This window comes from Humulus lupulus, chromosome 7 (assembly GCF_963169125.1).
Source record: "Humulus lupulus chromosome 7, drHumLupu1.1, whole genome shotgun sequence".
Taxonomy (NCBI): domain Eukaryota; kingdom Viridiplantae; phylum Streptophyta; class Magnoliopsida; order Rosales; family Cannabaceae; genus Humulus; species Humulus lupulus.
Window position 1 is genome coordinate 189,440,856 of NC_084799.1, and position 27,532 is coordinate 189,468,387.

The window sequence follows — 27,532 nt, forward strand, 5'->3', positions numbered from 1 at the left end:
ACATGCAAAAACATATATAACACACATACTACAGCACACTATAAGTATAGGGTGATAAGGGATTACACCCATCCTCAAATCATTTCGGTCAACGGGAGACCTAGTGGCCTCACCACAAAAATGCACACGCCTACTCTTTCTCTTAATGCCACCTTACGCATTTTTATCCATTTAATACGTACAAGTTGGCTCTTACTTCCCCAGCCAAAGACAACAAGTTACTATAACAAGTCTTTTCTTATCGTCTATTCTCAGTCTACCATACTGAATCATCTTAGGTCATTCACTCAATAACGACCAAACTGGTAGCCTAGTACCTTTTTGTTGTCATTCCTCATGTACATAATCAAACTTAATCACATAAACAAGCCAAATCCTTATCCTTAGAACAATCTCGTAAAGTCTAACTACTCATATACACTTGCTACCCATAACCATATCATGACAACACGTCGTTTTGACACCATACTTTTGTCCTTACATCGTTTTGAATTTTAGCTTAACTATATCATTTCAACTACAAAAATAACTTCTAATCTCACTAATTGATGCAACATATCTCTAATAAAACATCAAACTATCACGATCATGCCTAAAAACAACACATAGTACGACAAGTTAAACGTAGCGCGGAGCGTTGAACGTAACGTGACACATTAAACATAGTGCGGCACATTAAACGTAGCGTAGAGCCTTGAAGGTAATGTGATGCATTAAACATAGCGCGATGCAATAAACATAGCATGACACGTTAAACGCAATGCCACTCAACCCTATTCCATAATCACAATACCCAATCTTTCTCACTCGTGGCTGCCAATCACACTAACCCAGACAATCATAAAAACACACAACTTATTAAGTCTACCCTTATTAAATCTCTGTGGATATGCATTATTAAAGCGTAAAAAAAAACTAAAGAAAACAACAAACTTAAGAATTAAAACTTACAGTGCGATGAGTCAAGTCTTCTCGGTCTTCATGTGCATATCGTGAAGGTCTACAGGAACGTTAAAACCATTGCTCTGATACCAAATGTAACGACCCGACTTAAAACCCATTAATGTACTAAATACTCCATATTTAAGTAATTTAATGTTTACATGAATCTCTTTAAGAAAAACAATTTTTTTATTGAACTAGACATGAATTAAAACCTTTTACAAAACATACAACTCGAGATCTCGATATTTAAAATAAATCACGTTTCAAATGCACGACGCAAGTAAAAATACACGTTTAAGAAACAACATAAACCAAAGGTCAAAAAAACTTTATAACAATAATACATAAGTAGCAACCCCTTAACCCCCAGGTCAACCAATCACGACATGCAAACATCGGACCGAGCCGGCTCCAACTCATCACCTCATCTACTACGCTTTTGCCCTTACCTACAACATAGAGTACTCGTGAGCTAACACCCAGCAAGAAGAGCTATGTAGGCCATAACCCCAAATCTCAAACAGAAAACATAAACTAACTCAAACTATCACAACCTAATTCATATACTACTCATAATCTATACCTTAACATATGTAGAGTTCAATAATAATTCATATCGTATCACATCATTCTCATAACATAACTTAACATGCCATAACATACCATAACGTATCATATTTATTTCATAATCATACCATACCACAATATCTCATCATACAACCGTAACACGCATTATCGATGTCATACTAGTCGTAAACCAGTGCTGTAACGACCCAACTATTCTAGACTTTGGACCATTAATGACTACTATACTAATCTTAAGAAAACGAACATATGAAATAACTATAACTATATTTAAAAATTGTAAAGTAAATGTTAAATACATAAAAATTCATTTAGGATATGGGATCCCATTGTTTTGAAAACAAAACATAACTTAAATAAATTTGTTACAAAATTAAGTGCGGAAAAATAATACATAGAAATCATAACTAAAAGACTAAAAAAAAACTTCATCCTCTAATCGAACGCTCAGTCCATCGATTCCATCCTGCCTCAATACACATCCCCAAGCTGCCAAGAATCTTTCCGCCGCCATAACTATTTTCCTGCACAAATAAGACATAAAGGAATGAGCCTAATGCCCAGCAAGGAAAATCTACTACAAGCATGAAACATAATCATACACATAACTATAAGCTATACACATATAACATAAATCTATAAATACGTACATCATATAAGACTATACTATTAATGGCCATTAAAACATGTGATAAACCATCTACGTCCCCTTTCTAATATCTGAGGTAGGTTAGATCACATGGTAGGTTTATGATAACCCATCTACGTCCCCTGTCTAATATCTGAGGTAGGGTAAATCATAACCATGAAACATAAGAAAACATAACATAACATAACATACTATAGCATAACTTATCATAACATATCAACATAACATATAAGCATATAAAACTATCCTATTTTCCTTACCAATATACCGGGATGATGAGAACAAAGTCGGGATTTTGGAATACTCCTAAAAACCATTAATATAGAGGTGAGTATTCTAATAGAAAGAGATGGAAAGAATAAACTACACCATCGAAACGATACTTACCAATGAAAACCTTAAGTTCGAAGAACTTAGATGCCTAACCAAGAATAAAGAATACGAGTTAGGATTTGAGTAAAAAAAACTATAAGAAATTAAGGAAACAATACATAAATGAACTAGAATTTGGAATACCTTGAATGCTTCAATGACCAAACTATACCTCGAAACCGAAATACACTATAACCTTACTTCCCAAGTGTTTATTAAGCTTATAATGATTAAGCTTATAACCCCAACCCAAGTGTTTATCACTCTATAGTCTCACTAGCACCTGGAAGGCTCTGATTAATGCTTGAAGAATGAATGAAAATGCTTGGTGCTAGGTTTTTTTATAGAGTTCTAGGAATAAAAATCTTCTTTTTGGCTTTGAATAAAAATAATAAATTTAATTGAAAATATTTGAATATCCTTCAGCCAAAGGCTTAGGACTTGGTCAAATTGTTCAAAGAGATTTAAGGAGTCAAAGCTTGATTTTTAAAACAAAAATAATAAAAAACAAATAGAATCCTAACTTCTAACTCCCTAAATCTCGTAACTCTAAACTCCCCTGCAGTAAAATCAACATATTTGGAGCTGTAGGACTTCGATTTAGACTCTTTTTATACCGTTAGAAAGATAATTCAATTAACTACAACTTTCTAGAAATAATATTTTTCGAAATTCATAACATAACTAGGTCAAAAATAGGTCGGAAGTTATAGTACCCTAAAATTACGAAAAATCTATTTAATTATCTAAATCTCAAATAAAATTGTGACAAATGTCATGCTCCTAACAAATTATGGTGAAGACTAAGTCTTATATTTCTCTTATTTTATCATTAAAATACTAATTCCTTAATAATCATACATATGACAAGTGTCATATTCCTATTGGCTCTATCTAAACCTTAGGAATAACCATGCTCATGACAAGTGTCATATTCTTATTAGCTATATCTAAACCTTATGTTATAATTAATATTCTTAAACTATAGGTTAAACTTATAAAATCCATAACTATTGCTAGGAGTTTCCAACTAAGTCCTGGCTTGAACCAAAATCCACAAAATCTAACATACTACAAACTAATACTAGATATTGCTACTACTACTACTATCTAACTAGCTAAGTAAAATTCTTGGACTCTACAAGTGCTAACCTGGTCAAGTGTGCAACTAAGCATGAGAAATGTAAGCATGCATTTTCATCACATAAGCATGTCACACAAGTGTATAGCAAACAAACAACGTAAGCAAGTGTTGACAGTTTATATTAGCGAGTGGCGTCCCACCCTAAACCTTCGCGACCTTGGACACTTACCTGTTCCAATAACTACCATGCCCAACATCTTACCAAATACCAAACAATGTCATAACATAAACATAGGTTATAACAACTCTGCTCAAGTGTATTCACACTCATATCAATGTAAGCATGCAACAATGTACATAAACATGCAATATTCATAAACTCATAACATACATAACACAATCATAATCATAACCATAACATGCATAAACTTAATTAGATCACATATACATAAATTTGTGCCTTCAAATGCACACCCTGTGTTATAGTGACCACGTTTCTTACCTTAGGTCCAGCAGCACTCCAAAACACATTACTTGTTCCATTCAAGTACCCTTTAGCAAGTCCTAAGCCAAACAACATACAAGCATGAACTTAGAGATCATACATCATATTAGACTTATGCAATCTCTCTTCGACTTTCTAGGACTTCTAATAGCCTTAAAATGTCCTTAAGAAAGTCTTAAAATCTCCAAACAGAAAACTCTTAAATTATACCATCAAAGCCTTAACCAAGACCATCAAAATGAGGAAAAAATATGCTTTTTGGGCATGTAGCGCAGTCGCGCCCGACAGAGAACCCAGATCGCGACTCTCTCAATTTAAATCTGATTTGAACGATTCTTTTTGTGTTTTTCTCATCTTAAATCCCTCTATATCATCATACAATTATTAGACATCAATAAAATACCAAAAATTCATGAGAATCACCTAACTCAATAACTCTAACAATTCTTACGCAATAAAACTCATTCTTCCTAAGTTATGAACATATATCCCAAAACTAGTCCATAATTCATCATTAATTATTCCATAGCATGTTTATAACATTAAAACATATTCATAAAATACCCTAACATGAAATTCTAAGAACTAATTCATATGATCTATCCTTAAATTCCATGAACAATCATAAACATGACCTATATTATAAAGAGTAATAAGATCTTACCTTCAAGTTGATTCTTACTTCTCCAACCTTCTAGACTTCAACCTCAGAGAAAATCCTTACTTTAATTGATACATCGACTGACAATAATAGGATATATTTAACCTTTATTTTTCCATAATTAATTAATTCTTAATAATCAATAATATGCAATTACCATCTTATCCCCCATCTTAGCTTTTTTATGAAACCACTTAAGCCCTTTTTAGTAATTCCTCCTTAAGCTAATAGTTTTGACTTATGGAAATTACAATTTTTACCACAAGATTCATATTTCTATTCTCACCCATTAGTTGCAATATAATTGGCACTTAAACCTTTAATACTTGAAGGAACCGTGTCTTGCTACTACCATACATACACATATCATAATCATGAAATAAATCATTTATTATCATGAAATAAAAAAAAAAAATTCACATATACATCAACATAAATTACTGTAATGACCCACTAATCTAGACTTTTGGACCATTAACGAAACTATACATAAAACTTACATTCTTGCGAAAATACCATACTTTATTGGAAACTTGTAGAAATAGAGTTATTTACATAAAATAAGTAGGATATGGGATCCCATTGTCTTAAAAACAAAACCATAATTTAAAATAAAAAGACATTACATAAATAGTGCGGAAAATACATGTAAAAGACATAAAACAGAAACTACATCCTCGAATCGAATAATGCTCGGCTCCTTGACTCCATTCATCATCGATACACAATCCCAAGCATCCACGAACCTTACCGCCTCTTAAAGCTATTTTCCTGCACATAAAACAAAAAGGAATGAGCCTAATGCCCAGCAAGGAAAATCTAACACATAGTCATAAACATAAATTTCATAATAACATAAAGACATATCATAACACTTATTACATACACTTATTATAATGGCCATTATTACTTGGGGTCCCATAGACTAAACAAGCATATGCCCATGGGATTAGTGGGGTCCTACTAGCTAAGTAGGTCATATGCCCATAACCCATTTGAGGTCTTGTTAGTCATATGGGTCATATGCCCAAGCCTACAAACATACATGCATACATATCATAACACATTTAATAACATAAAACATAAGATAACATAAGCATATAACATATTGAATCTAGCCTATTTTCCTTACCAAAGTTACCGGGATATGTGGACTGAGTTGGGACTTTTGGAACACTCCTAAAACAAAATATAAAGGGTGAGTAGATTTGAAGAAAAGAGATGAAATGAAAGGGATGGAAATACTAAACCATTGAAAAAAAATATGCTTACCAAAACCTATGTGCTCAAGAGCTTAGATTTCCTAACAAAAATAAGAATGTGGTTAGGAGAATGAGTAGAAGGTTATGAAAAAGGAAATAACATAAAACAAATGAACTAGAGTTTTGGTTTACCTCAAAGACTTGAAAGACCAATCTACACCACAACCGAAATACTATAGAACCTCACTTCCCAAAGTGTTTGATAAGCTTAGGATGTTTAAGCTTATGATTTTCCCAAACCAGGTGTTTACACTCTCACACTCACTTAACACTAGCAGCTTCTGAACTTAGAGAAAAAGGTGAATAATGGCTGGGTACTAGGTCCTATTTATAGAGTTTGGGAATGAAAGTATCTTGATTTTACTTGAATAAAAAATAATGGCTTTTTAGGTGAAAATAATTTGAATAATCGTTCAGCAGAGGCTGAAGACTCGTTCAAAAGATGCTGGACTTATGAAGGAGTTTGAATGGCTGAAAGGAAAAGAATTCAAAAATGTTTGAAAACATGCTGGAGGAGGCGATATATCGCCCCCTGTAGGCAATATATCGCCTGGGCCAGTATGCCCGAGGTGACCGTGCATCGTCTCGTGTTTTCCGTATCTACGTGCTTCGATATATCGCCCCCTATAGCTGCGATATATCGGCACACGCTGATTAATTAAACACGAAATTACACATTTTTAGCTAAGTTTGAATGGGGTAAACAGCCTTGACTAAGCCCTCAACGTATTCAAAGCTGCTGACTGACCCTATAACATTCAAACTTTACCCTTATTTAATTTAATCCTCCAAAATACTTAATCTTTAATTACCCATTCATAACATGTGCTTAAAATCCTATTGGTTGATATCTAAACCTTATAATATAACAAATATTATCCTTAATATCAGTCATATAATCAAACCTTAGGTTATACTTGATATTCTTAAACTATAGGTTAAACTTAGAAGGTCTATAAGTACTACTATGAGTGTCCAAATAATTCCCGGTCTGAACCAAAAATCCACAGTAACAAAGATAATACTATACATACTATAATACTACTATCTAACTTAGCTAAGTAAAGTTCTTGGACTCTACAATTACCAAATTGCCCTCACATGCCAAAATTACCACAATACCCATAAAATGAAAAGGCGGATATTACATCAACACCTAAACATATATATTCTCTAAAGAAAAATAACCACCCACAACCATGCTTTCCATGAACCTACAATTAAACAAGGATCAAAACACGACTTGTAACCCTATTCAAAACACCCTAGCTCAAAACCATAAAGGCACAAAAGTATTATCACTCCACACAGAACAATCTTAGCATGCTTTCTAAGAAAATAATAACCTTATAACCATGACAAGAGCATACATCAAGATAATGATACCCTATGCATACTCTAGCTGAAACATGCATGCTTATAACAACAACCAAAATTTCAAGATCCATAGAAAAAATTCTTAGCATGCTTTTATGCATAGTAACAAAATAGAGTCATGAAGAATAATCAAAATGCATAAAGGCAAAACCATCAAAACAATCAACAATATAAAAAACATAAACAAAATAACAATAAATCATCACCATAATAACAAGAAGGTAGAATTCTCTATTACCTCCTTGATTGTGATTAAGAACACAAAAGACAAAAAGAACAACCTTGACACCTAGGGATTTCGAATACCTCTAAAAAGAAAGAAAAATTGCTTAGAATGAGAAAGAGGACTATCCTTAGAGAATCAAAACAAGAACACAATCAAAGCACGCCTTATGATTTTCTAACCCCTAGCCTCCTTCCTCTCTTTCTTTCTTTCTTTCTTTCTTTCTCTCTTTCTCTTATTCTTGCCGATCCCTCTCTCTCTTTACCCTTGTGCAGTCGGCTAGCACTCCAAAATGGGGTCCTCTATTCTCTCTTTCCCTTATAAAACCCTAAGAGGAAATATCCTCATTCAAATCCCTATCCTCCCCCTTGATTCTTTCCCCTCAAATCAAGTGATGGAGCACAAAAAGGGAAACTAAATCCCTTGCCTTGACCGACTACCCATCACTCTCTCTCACTCTCTATGTTTCGGCTATGTGTGGCTTTTTCACACTAACCTCTTCATAATTATAATTCCATACTTAGCACAAGCCAATCAAATCAAATGCCTTACCCTATTTATCTATTTTCTTGATTTAAATTAAAAAAAAAAATTGGAAAAGAAATTCTCTCTATTTCCTTCTCTTCCACACGCCAATTTCCTTCCTTATTTCTTTCCTTTTATTTTTCTTTTAATTACTTAAATAAATAAATAAGATAAAAGAAATAATGCATGGGAAAAATTATTGCATGCTCACCATGCAACCTTGCACATGCATGCACACAAGTGCCCAAATGCTTCTCTACTAATCATGCACCTCAGTGCACCAAACCAAAACTCAAGAAAGCTCTTAAAAACAGATTAATTAAATAAAAAATGACAAAATTAAATTCACATAATTTCTACCAAACAATTCAAACAATTAAAAATAATTTTCTAACACTTAACAATTAATAATAAAATAAAACACAAAATTAAATAAAAAAAACTGGTTCGCTACACAATATTATTCCACTAAAAATATGAGACTGCACTCTTGTAATTATAGACATTTATTTATTGAGTACTTTTAAGTATAAAAAATGTCCATCGATTTAATCACTACATACAATTCAATCATCTGTCAATGTATCATAATTAAAGTAGGAATTTATTACCATTTAACCTCTTTAATTATATTTTGTTTCCTTAAGTACCATTAACTTTACTAGTGAAGGTTAATTCATAAACTGATTTATGTATTTGAGCTCAATAACCATTCAGTTCCGAAAGCCAACCCTTAAGAGAACCATTATTTGATTCCTCTCAGAAAGGTATAGATTCCATATCTGTATATTATGTCCCTAGCCATTTACATCAATAGGTTCCCAAAACAAAAGTTTTCAGTATAATCATTTTGACAAACCATAACGAGTGAATCAAAGAACTCATATGACATAAACAGGAGTTCATAATAACTTCATAATTAAGATCAATCTGTATATGATCATCTTATTGATATGTTTAATTATTACTTATAAAGTAAATTGTATTATTAAGTATTAATAACATATCGGGTCTCATTCATGTATAACCACTTTATACAAAGTACCTCCACTAAGATGTCCTACTACATCAATAATCTGGATCTAGATTACATGTATTCATAATACTAGTGAATTGTACTTATAGTATTCAATCCAAATATTTCATATAACTTTGTTTTACTACAAACTATTTAAATTTATTCCATACAATCTTAATCCTCTCGTACCAATAGAAGATTATAGTCACAATAACGAATTTGAGAACTTTATGATATTCATATAATATTATTATAATAATAATAATAAACAATAAATATATGCAAATAATTCATTTCATAAAACATTGTTCAACACATATGCTTTAAAGGACACTAATCCCAACAATCTAACACTTGCCCTAAAGCAAATGAGGCATCTCCCTCAAACCCATATTGCTAACATGATCTTTAAAAGACTTGGTAGACAAAGTCTTAGAAAATGATCTGCAAGGTTATGTTCTGAAGCTATCTTCATAACCTTTCGAGCCACACAGCCTCTTTAGCTGCTTCACAAGCTGCTATGTATTCGGCTTCCATGGTAGAATCTGCAATATTGTTTTGTATAATACTTCACCATACCACATATCCTCCACCAAGTGTGACTACTGATCCAAAAATTGATTTCAAACAATCTTATTCTGATTGAAAATAAGAATTAGTGTATCCAGTGGGGTTCAAGTCACCACCAGAATATACAAGCATATATTCCTTAGTTTTCCTAAGATACTTGATAATATTCTTTACTTCAAACCAATGACTCAATCCAGGATTGGATTGATAACGACTAACTACCCCTACTGCATAACAAATGCTAGGTCTTGTACGCATCATGGCGTACATTAGACTGCCTACTGCAGAGGTGTAGGGATACTGTCTCATATCCTTTTCTTCTTGAGGTGTTTGGAAAGGACAATTCCATGATGAGTTGGTATATCACCCTTCTTTGAATTTTGCATATTGAATCACTCCAGTACCTTATCTATATAAGTAGCTTAAGACAGAGACAAAACTTTGTTCTGTCGATCCCGAAGGATTTGGATGCCCAAAACGTAATTTACATCTCCCAAATCTTTCATTTCGAATTGCTCGGCATTTTTTACCTTTTTCAATGTTCCTACGTCATTTCCAATTAGTAGAATATCATCAATGTAAAGAACCAGGAATACGACAATTCCATCTTTAATTTGTTTATAGACACAAGGCTCGTCAACGTTTTGTTCAAAACCATACGTTTTGATTGTGTCATCAAATCTCAGATTCCAAGATATAGAAGCTTGTTTGAGTCCATAAATGGACCTAAGAAGCTTGCAAACCTTTTGTTCTTGATCTTTTATTTTGAACCCTTCTGGCTGAGACATATAAACGGACTCATCAAGATAGTCATTCAGAAATGTTGTCTTAACATCCATTTTCCATCTCTCATCATCCATGCAAGCAACTATGGACAAGAGTATGTGAATGGATTTAAGCATGGCCACAGGAGAAAATGTTTCTTCATAATCAACCCCTTCACACTGAGTCCTTGACTACAAGCCTAGTTTTGAAAGTTTCCACTTTCCCATCCGCTCCTCTTTTCTTATTAAATATCCATTTGCAACCAATAAGTTTAACATTTTCAAGAAGATCTTCAAGAGTTCAAACTGAATTGGAATACATCAATTCCATTTCCAGGTTCATGGCATCTTGCCATTTTTCTTTGTCAGAATCTTCCATTGCATCTCTGTATGTCAATGGATCATCTTTGTTTGTGTTAGACACAAGCATTTGAACTTCGTGCTCATAGCGACTTGGCTGCCTGACAACCCTCCCACTATGACGATGCTTTGTATTTTTCTGAGTAGAACTTGTCGCTTCTTCTAGTCGTTGTTCATTGCGAACAGTTGGTTATCTATTTACTTGATCTGAGACCTTCTCCTCCAGTACAACCTTACTACGAGGCTTGTGGTTGTTAATATAGTCATATTCAAGAAAAGTAGCATTTGTCGATACAAATGTTTTATTTTCTTTAAGACTATAGAATATACCACCTCTGGTCTCTTTGGAATATCCTACAAACATGCACAGTTTAGTGTGAGATTCCAGCATTCCAGTTTTTCCTTTCAGCACGTGTGCTGGGCACCCCCATATACGAAAAATGGTGTAAACTAGGTTTATTACCATTCCATAATTCTAACGGTGTCTTCTTGATAGACTTGGATTGAACAAAATTCACTATATACATTGCACACTGAATGGCATAGCCCCAAAAAGACAGTGGCAATGATGAATAGTTCATCATTGATCTAATTTTGTCTAATAATGTCCTATTCCTTCTTTCTGAAACACCATTTTGTTGTGGTGTTCCAAGTGCATTGAGTTAAGATTGAAGTCCATGCTCATGCAAGTGGTCCTCGAATTCATAATCCAAGTACTCTCCTCCTCGATCAGATCGAACAACTTTCAGTGATTTAGCTAATTGCTTTTCAACTTCAGCTTGGAACTCTTTAAACTTTCCAAAAGTTTCATATTTCTTTTGCATTAAATATAGGTAACAATACCTAATTAGAAGAAAGTTTCTCCTGATAGAAACAAGTGCTACATTTTAAAAGGTCGATAAGATACCTACATCACAAACCAAACAAAGATAAGTTATTACTTATGAAGTAAAGTTAAAAACTCTTTTAGAGCATAGAATGCCCAACCAAAGGGTCTTCCCTTTGGTTTAGCCCTGAGTAAAATTTATGAAAAAAAATTGAAAAAGAAATGCTTTTAGGGTTTAGGTAATCTAACCAAAGGCTTCCCTTTGATTAGACCCATTAAATTTTGTTTAAGGGTTTTGAATAATTAAAAAAAAAACTAACCATATCTAAAACAGTTTACAGATGATGAATAATTCAATACCATATAAACTTAATTATTTTTCTAAAAAGAAATAAAAAGTTTATCTAGGATCAAAAATTATCTTTGACTACCCTAATTCTGAAGAAGTCACCATAATAGTTTTTACCAAGTATGAGATGAAACGAGCATATGGTACAAGAAAATCAAAAAAACATGGCACAAAACTATAGCCTCGATAGGCATAGATAAGTCACCATACATGGTACAAAGCATGCCTCAAAAGGCACTAAACAAACCACCATACTATCATATTATTTCTGAATAATAATAAATTCGTGACAAAAAAAAAATATAGGTAACAATATCTTGAATAATCGTCAATGAAGGTGACAAAATATTCAAACCCTCATCTCGCTTGCACATTAAGTGGTCCACACACATCATTGTGTATGAGTTGGAGTGGTTCTATGGCTCTTGAACATTTTGCAGAGAAAAGTCTTTTGGTATTCTTGCCTTCCAGGCAGGATTCACAGATTGGAAGAGAACCAACAGTTAATTCTCTTAAAGGTCCCTCATTTTCTAGTGTGTTAATTCTATCCAAACCAATATGCCCTAATCTCAATGTCATAGATATATTTCACTGTTAGAATCATTTTTTTGACGTTTAATAGACATTGGGTTGGCAGCTTTAAACATGTTAGAGTTTTATACAGATCGCTCTTTTCCCTTAAGTTTATACAGCACATCATCGAATTTTACATGACATATTTCAATACAAAATCTTAAGATAACAATTGAATTATTATTGAAGAAATATCAAAACCTTGTTCATGCAACATAGAAACAAAAATTAAGTTTATAATAAATCCATAAATAAAATAAACATTGTCTAAAATAAGAAATTTATTGTTATCAAATTCTAAACGTGTTGTTCCAACTGCTTTGGCAGAGACGACCTGACCACTGACAACCCTCATAATCACCTCCTCATCAGCAAGCTCCCTCGAAGAACTAAGAATCTGTAAATAAAAGCAACAATGGTTTATGGCACCATAATCAACAATCCATGATGATGTATCATCTTCCACTAAGCAGGCTTCTAAAACAAGTAAATCATCATGACCTTTCTTCTTTTCTTTAAGGTCTGAGAGATAAGATAGTTTCTCTCCCAATGACCCTCAACTCCACAATGAAAGCATGCCCTTTGGGTTGCTTTTTCTCAAAAGTATTTTTATCCTTATTCTCTTTGTTCTCCTTGCCTTTGGATGACTTTTTAGGCTTCTTTTCGTGTTTGTCATTGTCCTTTTCATTGGATTTCTTTCTCTCTCTTTTTTCCCATTTGAAGAGGAAGTTTTATAATCAACATCATTTGATTCTTCTACTTTTGAATTACTCTTATTGATTGATTCAAAAGTCTGCAACTCATTTAACAACTGAGTCATATTATACTCCAACTTTTTCATAACATAGTTGTGTTAGGAACAGTTCCTAGTGCGTAGCAGAAATTGCAGTAATGGTAGTATTGTATACAACAAAAAAAATTCATATAAACAACTTTATATGAGGATCCTTTAATTTGCAATATGTTAATCAATATAATATGTATATGTAAAAATAATACGAAATGATTTACCTCTTGTAGCCTATCAAGAATCCTTGAATATTTTCGTATATATTTCGATCTTCTTATCCTCGCTAGAGTACTCACACCTAGATCTTCCAAGACGCTCTCTGCAGCTCAAGATGTGGGTGGGCACATAGAGAACTAGAATCAATATTTGTGAATCAAAAGTATTCTCAACACATGAAACTCATGATTATAGGCTAGAGAGAAAGGTTTTTATTTTGTGTGAAAAAGATGATAGTTTTTCTTCTCTGTGTAAAAACTTGTTGTTCTTCTATTTTATATCATGTAGAATATATAGACATTATAATAATAATAATAATAATAAATTATCATTTTTAATAATAATAATGATTAAAGACAAAGTCTTGCATTCTATTTTCAAACCCTTTTTCAAAATGTTTTATTAATTAATTAAATAAAATAAAAAAACCAATAATATCATCATCAGTAGTGCTACACGCATAAGGAAATCCAAGAAACCCTATGCGTCTGGCACTCTCCCTGAAAAAATGGGATTTTATTTTTTTCATTCATTTTTATTTTAATTAATTGATAATTAGAAACTCAAATAAAGTATCATCTTTTTAAGGAAAAGATAACAACTTAAATTTCAAAATTCAAAATTTGAATTTCAATTATCATCTTATTATTAATTAAATAAATATAATAATCAAAAATTAAATTTGACTATCCATATTTATCCTTTCACACTTAAACAAAATAATTTATTAAAATCAATTTATTTTATTTCTACACAATTTCGAAAAATTGCAAAAATGCAATAATAAATTATGCAACTTCAATTATCACATAATTACACATTTATCCCGAAGAATAAATATTCTCTCAAGTAGCCCATTCACAGTTTGACCCTGTATCAACTCTTAACTTGAATAGTGTTGATAGAGCTGCCCTAGGGACCTATGGACCAATAATTCCAAGCTCCAATAAATAAAATATTATTAACCAAAACTCTTTGGTTCAATAATCATATTTATTAATCTCGTGATTATTCCACTATAAATATGAGATTGTATTCTTGAGAATTAAAGACATATATTTACTGAATACTTTATTGTAACCATAAAGTATCCATTAATATAATTATTACATACAAATTAATCATATATTGATGATTCATAATTAAGTGGGAATAAAATTACCGCTTTACCCTTTTAATTATATCTTGATTCATAGTGTACCATTGACTTTACTAGTGAAGGTTAATTCATAATCTGATTATAAATTTTACGTCAATAACCTTTTCAATTCCAAAAGCCAATCCAATAGGGAACCATCATTCAATCTATAAGAATGTATAGATTCCATATCTGTTAAGCTATGTCCTTATCCATATACATCACTGAGTCCCCAAAACAATAGTTCTTAGCCTGATCATTTTGACAAACTGTAACGCATGAATCAAAGGATCAAATGACATATATAGGAGTTCATAGTAACTTCAGGATTAAGATCAGTTTGTATCTGATCATCAGTTGATGTGTTTTATTAAATCACATCTGGTCCAGTTCTACATACTCTCAGCATGCAAAGTACCTCTACTAAAGTGTCCTACTACACTAGTAACCCGGATCTAGGTCACATGTATTCATAATACTAGTGGACCATACTAGCAGTAATTAATCTAAAGATTCCATAACTTTATTTTACTACAAACTATTTAAGTTCATTATCTCAATCTTGATTCTCTCATACCAATATGAGATTGAGACCACATAAATGAACTTTGGGAATTTTCTGATATTTACTTAATATTATTAACAAGAATATAGTACATAAGATACATATATACAATAATTCAATTCATTCATTCAATTCGTTAAAACTATTGTCAACTACAATTGCTTTAAGGGCGCAATTCCCAACAAGTTGGTAGTAAATGTGGAAAAAGTTGGTGAAAGTTATTCAAGTATCAGGCTAACTTGAGTCATTTCATCAATGGTTGCCCCATGAACTTATGCATCATGCATTGTATTGATCATGTTTAGAACATGTTCTCTGACATAAACTCCTTTCTTTATTCTCATGTTCATATAGGCTTTAGAAGCCTCATGTCTGCAGTGATCAGACTGCTGCACAAACATGGTTTGAAGAGACTCCCATATTTCATATGCAATCTCCATATATTCATGCTTCTTTCTGAGTACATCAATCATACTAGCAAGCATGTAGCATTTAGCTTTGTTGTTGGATAAAATCCAAGTATCATACTTCTCCCTAGCAGTTTTGGGAGCAGTGGCAGTATGGACCTCAGGACATTCCTCAGTAAAGACTAACTTGTGGTTCTCACAAATCAACACAATGTTCATGTTTGATTTCCATTTCATAAAATTATCAACGGTAAGTTTTTCATTTGCGAGTAAAGCAGTAACATGGTTTGAGTTATTCATCATTTTTTAAATAAATAAATAAAACAGAAAATGAATTCAACATATATCATGAATATCAATAAGTTTTTGGAATAGTAAATATGATGCATGAATGAAACAAATTTAAATAACACATAAAAATAATAATTATTACTAATTCCGCAATAAATTCATTTGAAAATTAATGGATCAGCCTTAGAGTAGGTCAGACTAATCTCAAATTAATTTTGAGACAATTCTCAAATCCATAAGTGTATACTAAAAATCAACTATTTTCTCTTTTGACTTACGAACAACCGCTAGTATGGTCAAGATTAACTAGTCCACTCGAAAGCCTAGTTAACCTTTGTGAGTGTAACCTATTATTTTAGATTAATGACTTAACTCAAGAGTGTGCCTTAGGGTTAGTCAAACTTTAAATACATCATTCATTCTTATTCTTTAAGAAGTTAACCTTGAATAATAATAGAGTCAGAATTCTTCCTTATGGGGACGCAAACAAAGGTGCCTCAAGGCCTATTCCATGAAACATCGGTGTTAACTAATAATGGAGACCATAGGAGTTATTGTTATGTCTCTTGCTCTCACTCATTATTTTAAAATATGTGTTTTCTCAAAACATCCTATGTTTTTTTAATTTATCAAATGATATTCTAATCATTACGAATCTCATTAAGCATTTAATCATTAAACAAGATTTAATCAAACTACTAAATAGGCTCTTAAACTATCTAGTCAATAAATGCTCTAATTATTAAGAATATCATTCGTCTATCTAATAAAATTAATTATCAAATAGGCCTTGAAATTAACACTTAAAATCAATTTACCGCTTTGTTCTAGATTAAGTATATGATTCATTAAATGCATATAATCAAATAGGACGTTCCTAATCAAAACATGTTTCTACTCGATATGAGATGCATGCTTTAATTAGATACTGTGTGGGTAATATGTATGGCATGTTATAATGCATGCCATTATTATTAAACACATTTAATACATTCAAACATTTAAATAAATAAATGTGAGCTAGGTGTTTTGGGTATCTCTAGAAAAATTACAACACTTGCAAAATATACAATAAAAATGTAAATTATTTGGGCCTTCATTATTTGGGTATTCCTCTATCTTCATTATTTGGGCCTTCAAAGTAATCTTGGTCCACTTCCTCCTTTATCCATTTTAATTTTGAATTAAAATAACTTTAATTCTCTTAAACTAATTTTAAGAATAATTAAACTTGAGTTTTAAAACCCAACAAGTTATTAGGCCTAATTTGAATTTGGACTCAAAACAATTAATTCAAATTAAACAATTTAATGGGCTTTGTGAAAAGGCTTAATGGATAGCATGTTTCCAATTAAGGTTTTAGAGAAACCCTAATTATATGGCAACTAGGGTTCGACAAGGGCACGACTAACTTTGAGGAGGTACACAAAGGCTCGGGGAGTGTCAGTGGCACACACACGAGGTGGTAGCACGTTTTGCGCGCGGGGCTCGAGAGCTCCAAGGGTGCGCGCGCGAGGATGGAGGGGCGCCAGGATGGTGCGTGAAGGGCTCCGAGCCACCAGGCTGGGTGTGCGCTGGGCTTGACGTGGTGCTCGGCTGAGACCGAGTGGCCTTCCTACTTGGGGCACAAGAGGATTATTTGAATAATTGAACATTTGCAAAAAAATAAATTAAAAAAATTCTATGCCCCAAATGGCTTACATTTTTCAGATCTAGAAAAAAAATTAAGAACAATTCCTAAACACAAAATACCATATAATTAACGACTCTTAAGAATAAACATTCATCAAAATAAATATCCATCCATTCATCACATATTAGAATAATACAAGAATGCATATTATACCCACAAAGCAATTAATGTATGCAGAGGTTAATGACCGCTTTGGTACCAATTGTTGGTAACTGGTTTACCATATGTGCAACGAAAAACACGGGGTGGTGGGCCTAGAGATTTAAAAAAAAATATTTAAACGATCTTTAAATAACAGATCCATTAATATGCAAAACATTAATCATAGAGAAAGAAAAATATGAGGATTTACCAATTGTAGAATAATCAAGAATCCTTGCTATCTTTTAGTACATCCAACGAACATCCAATCCAAAGCAGCCTCTTGAATACTTAGATCAAGATCTTCCAAGATGCATCTCTACACCCAAGACATGTGTGTCCATGTGGAGTAATGGTGGGAAAATTTGTGATTCACAAGATGTACTCAACTCATGAGATCTAGGAATATTAGGTTTGAGACAGTTTTCAGGGATAAAGAAAAATAATATGATATATTTTTCTCTGTGTGAAAGACTTAGAATTCCTTAGAATCGTGTTTCTATTAAGCGTATTATGAAACTATTTCCATATGATATATTTGTTGGGGTTTTATGCCCTAATTAAAACCCAAATTCTTTGTAATATCATTTTATTATCAATAAAAGAATAGAAATCATTTTTTGACTTGGTCAATCACTTTGCTCACATGTTTTATTTTCATGATTATTTGTTTAATATAAACTTCTATTAAATCCCGAGCATATAGCTAATCTTATTTATAGTGACGTAATCACAGTGGAATATAAATATGATTATATGTTCAAAATAAGTTAGTCCTAAGATTAGTCAATGCACCGGATTTACACTGACTTGCAAATCTATGATATGATCTACTTACACATTACAGTGTTATGTTCTTTCCAGAACATTAGCAAAGTAGATAAGATTGGATGTATTTGTTACATCGGACAGGACCGATATTGACAGTTGATAAGATAAGTAAACCTACCGTTATTATCTATTCTAGTCATATCATATAGTTGACCATAGGTCAATTCAATGTCAATTCTGAGTGGTTAGTATTCTAACTGATTGTATTATTTGAGTTCTTTGACTTGTTCGTTACCAGCTTACCCTACGGACTAGCTCATACTTACATCTTGGGAACTTGGTAGTATAATTGAGTGGGAGTGTTAATCATAGATATGAACATCTATAGCTTCTGATGAAGAAGTGAAACGATGGTTTCCTTTTAGTTTGGTTCAAGGTGTTAAATGATAGAGATCTCATTTCAATAATTAAATTAGTTTACTGATATATCATTTACAAGGAACTAAGTGTTTTAAGGATAAAATACAATGAGGGGTAAACGGTATTTTAGTCCTATCTCGTTGTCGACCGTCTATAGAGGATTGAGTGACAATTATGGTTGTAACAATGGATAATTAATAGCGTATCTATATTTGTTATAGAGCGTTCTATGAATTCAAGAGTGCAATTTCGAGTCTATAGTGGAGTCATGAGGAATTAATAAGTTAGTAAATTTATTTGTTAGATTTATGATAACTTATTAGAGCTTGATTGCATAGGCTCATGGTCCCCATTGTACCTTGGATAAAATCATCTAGATAATCTCAATTAATTGATTTAATTATCAATTAGAATTATCAAAGTTGACCAGGTCAATTTTGGATAGTTTTACAGAGTTGTGTAATTTTGAGAAAAAAAGAGAAATTATGGCAAATTTATTAATTAATATAAATTGGTATCTAAATTAATAAATAAATTTAAATCAAAGGTTCAAATTATAAATAATTAATTTGATAAAGGATTTAAATAATCATTTAATTAATTAAATCAATAGAAAATAATACAAGCCTTGTTTTTAAGTCCAATGGGTTTATAATCAAATGGGAAATTTCACGGGCCTAAAGCCCATGATAATTTCGACTTAAGGCTTTAAAATGACTATTATTTTATTGATTTTTTAATTAAATTAAATGGCCTAATTGAGTCTATAAAAGGAGTGCTTAGAGAGAAGTTAAAACATAAGTTTAATCACTGGTTTTCTGATAGTTTTAGATTCTCTCTAGACACAAGTCCTTTTCTAAGCCTCTTTGATTATTTTCTCTTCTTCTTCTCTGTATCTATCTCATGCGTTGAGAATTTCCCACACTATTCTAGGTGATTCTAAGGATACATTGGAAGGCTGTGAAGAAAATAGAAGAACGGTTCAGTTTCTTGATAATGCTCTGTGACAGAGAGGATACAAGAGTTAGAGAAACTGAAGGAAGGACTCTTTAATTCCGCTGCGTATATTTTAAGTATTCTAATCATTGTTTTTCTTTGAATTCAATTTTAGAAACATGTTTTAGGCTATCTCGTATTAATTTGTTTAATATTAGATATACATGAAAATAAATAAAAATCATGTATAAGTTAATCCAACAATATTTATAAAAGACTTAATTAATTTGAAAATTTAAAATTCAAATTATAAACCAATTATTAAATATATAAAAGAAATATCCAAGATCCATTATTGGACCTTGTTAAACACTAACTACAGTTTGGCGTGTAACACATCCCTGACTTTAGGGATGTGTTCCAACCACTTTCTTTTAATTATTATTTAATAATGATTTATTCAAAAATATCTAAACTTGATAACTTATCTTATCAGATTAACTAAAGAATAAATATCATTTCAATTTAATTTGAATTATCATAAATAACTTTTCACGTTATTTAAATAAACAAAACTAATTAATTATCTTAATTATTTAAATAGCCATTTTAAAAAATATCTATTTTATTAAAAAATAATTTTCGAAAAATTATATTAATTTGTCTATGTAAGGAATTTGATGATTCGCATATTAAGGCTACAGCTCAGCATTGCAGCTGTGATGTGGAGCTGCTTGATTGGAGAATCATTGTGTAGGCAGGTAGTTTTATGTTGAAGTCATTATTGGCAAAATGAATGGATGGGTTGTAAAGGTTTTGTACGACACAAAAGTGGCAAGGACAAAACAGTATGTTAGAAGACTTTATTCTTTTCTGCATGAGGCACAAAAGGAGAGGAATCCATCAAGGCATAACAGAATAGAAAGAGAGAAGAAAATGGAGAGTATTTTCTGTATTGAGAGAGTAGGGTGAAAAGAAAAGAAAAGGCAAAACCCCATTGTTGTAAGCTTGGTTTCTTATATGATAGTTGCTGTCAAAACTCTCTTGTATTTGAGTTATCTGGTTCATAGTGGATTTAGCATGGAAAATCTAGCAAACTAGACGTAGGAGACACTTTGTCTCTGAAAGAGGATATAAATATGAGACTTCTTTTACTATTTGATAACTCTTGAATAAAGAGTTATATGTCATACTTTTAAGCTTAGTAAAAAAAAAAAAAAAAAAAGAATAAGTTGAGTGATACTTTTGTAATGGTGTTATTTCATTTTATTATCCATTTTTGATAGTCTTATCTTATCCTTTAGTCTTTTTTTGAAATATCTTAACATTTAATAGCACTTAGAGAGTTTTTGCATGGTGCTCTCTGAAGAAAGCAAGAAAAGCAAACAGATTTTTATTAGGTGTTGCTTGTGATAAAATATAGGGATTGTTGAAGACAGGAGCGTTTTGCTGCAGCATTTTCATAGGAAAAGAAGGAGGAAACAACAGCTCAAAGAGGAGGACATGTGGCATCATTTATCCAGTTGTAAAGGAGGCTGACGTGGCAAAGTGGGAAAAGATATTAAATCAACAGTTTTTTTAGTAAGTGGGCCACGTGTGAGAGAAAGGAAAAAGGTCAAAATGGAGAAATTAAAAGAAGAAAAAAGAAAAGGAGGGTTTTACCCTAGCTAATTAAGGAAGGAGCGCCCTCCATTTTGAAGAGACTTGAGCCACAAGTTTACTGCAGAAAACCAGAGAGAAAACAGAGAAAAAAAACGCCAGGAAGAAATAGAAAGAGATTCAAGGAAGAAGGAGGCCAACCAAAGAAGCTCAAGCATCATTTTGGATTTATTTTTCTCTTCTTTCTAAACTCTATTGTATTAATTTCTGAGTTGGATTCTAAACTGAATATTATGGGTTGTTTTGATTGTGAATTAATGTTTATGAAATCAGCCATGAACTAATTTCTTGGTGGCTTGAATTGTTGATGAACCCTATGTTATAATCTATCCATTTCTTGCACTTTATTTTAGTAAAATCTCCCTTGATCATTCAAGTGTGCTTAAATTAATTTCTTGTTGTTGTTTTGCCAGCAATGGCAAGTTATTTTAATTATATCTAATGTTGGAAAGGTTGAATGTAATAGGAAAAACTTGGATGACACAAGTCATAATCTAGGTTAGGTTATGTTATGTTAGTAATTAATATAGGGATATGTTAATTACCTTGTGTAACATATGAGAGTTGAACTGTGATTGCATTCTTAAATCTGATTTTGCATAGGAATATGTTTAATTAGGTAGAAGAATTAAGGTCATAAGATTTGGGAAAGTTTTATGCGTGTTAAATGAACTTTTTGTTATCCTGGGAGTTTTGTTAAAAAATTACTGCAGCAATACGTTCGCAATGTGTTCAGGAAAAATAATATAGGGGGATTCAATGATTCAAGTCCATTTTAAAATTCATATATTTCTCTCAAGGTTCTTGTTCAGTTTACTTTAAGTAACTTTACTTTCTTTTTATTGGGTTAATTTGTAAAATCAAAGAAATTCAATTTGTTCACTAGTGTAATTGTCTAGTAATTAATTTTTGCATTTAGTTTTAATTTGCAATCCCTGTGGAGACGATCTTGAATACTCACTACTTTATTACTTGTTTTGTGACTGTGTACACTTGCACATTTTAATCAAATCAATTTTCACAACAAGTTTTTGGCGCCGTTGCCGGGGATTGAAATTAGAAATTCTTGTAAAATTAATTACTTGAAATTTATATTTTTTTTCCTTGTTGAGCTGACTTTGTTTGCTTGCGCTTGTGTTTTCTCAGGTGATTTACTATATGAACGAGCAAGAAGACATCGAACTAGCTCCTATTGACCCCGAGATTGAAAGAACAATTAGAAGAAGACTAAGGGAACAACGGGCTCAAAATCGCCTTAATATGGTTGAAGAGGTTGAAGGAGTTGAGGGTGCTAATAATGTCACTAATACAATTTCTATGGTTGATGATAGAGAGAGAGCCATAAGGGAGTATGCTGCCCCCATGTTTAATGAGCTCAATCCGGGTATTGTTAGACCTGAAATTCAAGCACCCCAATTTGAGTTAAAGCCCGTGATGTTTCAAATGTTGCAAATAGTGGGTCAATTTAGTGGGCTGCCTACTGAGGATCTTCACCTTCATCTTCGTTCATTTTTGGAGGTGAGTGACTCCTTCAAGCTACAAGGAGTGACTGATGAGGCCCTAAGGTTGAAATTGTTCCCTTTCTCTTTGAGGGATCGAGCTAGAGCTTGGCTCAACACTCTTCCTCCCGACTCGGTGACTACATGGAATGAGTTGGCTAAAAAATTCTTGATGAAGTACTTTCCCCCTACCAAAAATGCCAAGTTTTGCAATGAAATCATGTCATTTCAGCAGTTGGAAGATGAATCATTCTGTGAAGCTTGGGAGAGATTCAAGGAATTATTGAGAAAGTGCCCACACCACGGGATCCCGCATTGTATACAAATGGAGAATTTCTACAATGGGCTCAATTCTTCCACTCGTATGGTGTTAGATGCTTCAGCCAATGGGGCTATTCTCTCTAAGTCCTATAATGAAGCCTATGATATTTTGGAGAGGATAGCTAGCAACAATTATCAATGGTCCAATGTTAGAGCCTCAACAAGTCGAAAAGTGGCTGGTATACTTGAAGTTGATGCATTGACAGCTTTGACAGCTCAAGTTTCTTCAATGACTAACCTTCTCAAGAACATGAGTTTGGGGGGAATGGTACAACCAGCTGCTATGGGCCAAGTGGCAGATGTTTCTTGTGTTTATTGTGGAGATGGGCACACATTTGACAGCTGTCCATCAAATCCTGCATCAGTTTGTTACTTGGGGAATCAAAATGTGAGCCGTAATAACCCATATTCGAACTCTTACAATCTAGGTTGGAGGAACCATCTGAACTTCTCATGGGGGGGTCAAGGAGCTAGTTCAAGCGGAGCACCAATGCACAACAAGCCTACATATCCACCGGGGTTTTCTCAACAACAACAAAGAGCTCAACCACCTCATCCTCAAGTGTCTCAATCAATCTCTTTGGAGAGTTTAATGAAGGAATATATGGCCAAGAATGATGTTGTAATTCAGAGTCAAACAGCATCCTTGAGGAATCTAGAAACTCAGCTGGGGCAGCTTGCTAATGAGCTAAGGAATAGACCACAAGGCACGTTGCCTAGTGATACAGAAAATCCAAGAAAAGATGGCAAAGAACATTGCAAGGCGGCTACCTTGAGAAGTGGAAAAAATGTGGAACTGACTGAGGATAATTGTACTAGAAACAGTGAGCCCACTTCAATCCAAAGTAGTGTGGACAAAGGAGACAAAGCTGTGAAATCAAAAAAATTAAATGCTGATCCTGAAGAAATTGCTGCAGCAATTCCTCCGCCAAATGCTACAGGAGAGCCTACAAGCAAGCCACCTCCACCATTTCCTCAACGCTTTCAAAAGCAGCAACAAGATAGTCAATTCCGGAGATATTTAGATGTTTTGAAACAACTTCGCATCAATATACCGTTGGTGGAAGCTTTGGAGAAAATGCCCAACTATGTGAAATTTTTGAAAGACATTTTAACTAAAAAGAGGAGGCTTGGTGATTTTGAAATAGTGGCGTTGACTGAAGGGTGTAGTGCTATATTGAAGAGTAAAATTCCTCCTAAATTTAAGGATCCGGGCAACTTCACAACTCCTTGTTCTATTGGTGGTAGAGACGTTGGTAGAGCACTTTGTGACTTGGGGGCTAGTATCAATTTGATGCCCATGTCAATTTTCAAGAAGTTGGGGATTGGAGAAGCAAGACCAACCACAGTAACTTTGCATTAGCGGATCGTACTATGGCGCACTCGGAAGGAAAAATTGAAGATGTACTTGTGCAAGTTGACAAATTCATCTTTCCGGCTGATTTCATCATCCTTGATTATGAAGCGAATAAAGATGTTCCTATTATCTTGGGTAGGCCATTTCTAGCTACCGGGAGGACCTTGATTGATGTACAAAAAGGGGAGCTTACTATGAGGGTGAATGACCAACAAGTGACTTTCAACGTGCTCAATGCTATGTAGTTTCGGGATGAGGTTGAGGAATGTTCTAGGCTAAGTGTAATTGATTCTATTGTCGCTGAAAATTCCATAAGGAAGCTTGTAAAGATGGAGTGAGGGTGAGGTCACTTGAAGAGCTTGAAAGCTTAAGTGAAGAGGAAGAAAGTCAAGTTACATGGGTGGAGTCAAAGCAGCCCTTTGCCAAAATTAGGAGGCCTTTTGAGTCATTGAACTTGTCGGAAGGGAATTTTAAGCCTCCTAAGCCTTCTATTCAAGAGCCACCAAAATTAGAGTTGAAGCCTTTGCCTAGTCACTTGAAGTGTGCCTATTTGAGAGATGATGAGGCCTTGCCTGTTATTATTTCAGCCATGTTAGGAGCTGAAAAAGAGAGTTTGTTGCTGGCTGTTTTGAAGAAATACCCAAGGGCCATTGGTTGGACTATGGCGGATATCAAGGGGATAAGTCCCTCATTTTGTATGCATAAAATTCTGCTGGAGGATTGCTGTAATAATTCTGTTGAGCAGCAGCGAAGGCTTAATCCTATCATGAAGGAAGTGGTTAGAAAAGAGATAATTAAGTGGCTTGATTATGGCATTGTTTACCCAATTTCAGATAGTTATTGGGTCAGCCCAATTCAGTGTGTTCCTAAAAAAGGTGGAGTCACGGTGGTGGCTAATGAAAACAATGAGTTAATTCCCACAAGACAAGTGACGGGGTGGCGTGTTTGTATGGACTATCGGAAGTTGAATAAGGCTACTCGCAAAGGACCACTTCCCGCTGCCATTTATTGACCAAATGCTTGATCGGTTGGCGGGAAAGGAGTTTTATTGTTTCCTTGATGGGTATTCAGGATATAATCAAATTTCCATCGCGCCGGAAGACCAAGAGAAGAATACCTTTACTTGCCCTTATGGCACCTTTGCTTTTAGAAGGATGCCTTTTGGGTTGTGCAACGCCCCCGCCACTTTCCAACGTTGTATGATGGCAATATTCTCAGATATGGTGGAGAAGTCTCTTGAAGTCTTCATGGATGATTTTTCAGTATTTGGGGAGTCTTTTGACACTTGTTTGGCTAACTTGGAGCAAGTCTTGGCTAGATGTGAAGAAACAAACTTGGTACTTAATTGGGAAAAATGTCATTTCATGGTTCAAGAAGGCATTGTGTTGGGCCATAGAATTTCTAACAAGGGTATAGAAGTGGATAGAGCAAAGCTGGAAGTTATAGAAAAATTGCCACCACCTACTACAGTCAAGGGGATTAGAAGCTTTTTGGGGCATGCGGGTTTCTATAGGAGGTTTAAAAAATATTTTTCAAAGATTTCTAAGCCCCTTTGTTCTTTACTTGAGCAAAATCGAGCATTTGAGTTCACCAAGGAGTGTCAAGAAGCATTTGTGACTTTAAAAAAGGCTCTTATCACCGCATCCATCATTGTAGCTCCGGATTGGTCTCTCCCCTTTGAATTGATGTGTGATGCTAGTGATTTTTCTGTGGGGACTGTACTTGGGCAGCGAAAAGAGAAGGTTTTTCATTCCATTTACTATGCAAGCAAGACATTAGCCGATGCCCAATTAAACTATACTACCACCGAGAAAGAGCTTTTGGCAGTGGTGTTTGCTTTTGACAAGTTTAGAGCTTATCTTGTGGGGACTAAAGTGGTAGTTTATACATACCATTCAGCGATCAAGTATCTAATTGCCAAAAAGGATGCTAAGCCACGACTTATTCGATGGGTGTTGCTTCTTCAAGAATTTGACTTGGAAATTCGGGATAGAAAAGGAACGGAGAACCAAGTGGCTGACCACTTATCTAGACTTGAAGCTGGAAGTGAAAAGAAAAATGAAGGGCTTATTAAAGAGACATTCCCCGATGAGCAATTGTTGGTTGTGAACCAAACCACTACTCCATGGTACGCTGATTTTGTCAACTATTTGGTGAGTGGTTTGTAGCCACCTGATTTGAATAAGCAGCAACTCAAGAAATTCTTTCATGATGTGAGATTCTACTATTGGGATGAGCCCTATTTGTACAAACAATGTTCAGATCGAATCATGAGGCGTTGTGTGCCTGAGGAGGAAGTTTCTAGCATACTAGAGCATTGTCATTCAGCTCCTTATGGTGGACATTTTGGGGGGCAGCGGACAGCCGCTAAGGTTTTTCAATCGGGGTACTATTGGCCTTCTATCTTCAAGGACGCTCATGAATTTGCTAAGAGATGTGATCGCTGCAGCGTGTTGGAAATATTTCAGCAAGGAATGAAATGCCCTTGAATAGCATCCTTGAAGTGGAATTGTTTGATGTTTGGGGAATCGACTTCATGGGGCCATTTCCACAGTCATTTGGCAATTTGTATATCTTGGTGGCGGTAGATTACGTCTCTAAGTGGGTTGAGGCAGTGGCAAGTCCTACCAATGATTCCAAGGTGGTCATGAAGTTCCTACATAAGCATGTGTTCACCCGC

At 33.7% G+C, this 27,532-nt stretch overlaps 1 non-coding gene across 1 annotated transcript; it reads right to left on the bottom strand.

Moving 5' to 3' along the window:
* Positions 1-23,376: 23,376 nt before the first annotated feature.
* On the bottom strand, positions 23,377-23,483 carry LOC133793275 (small nucleolar RNA R71). The gene has a single exon (XR_009874727.1). It is a non-coding gene; the product is annotated as a small nucleolar RNA R71 (small nucleolar RNA).
* Positions 23,484-27,532: the final 4,049 nt, after the last annotated feature.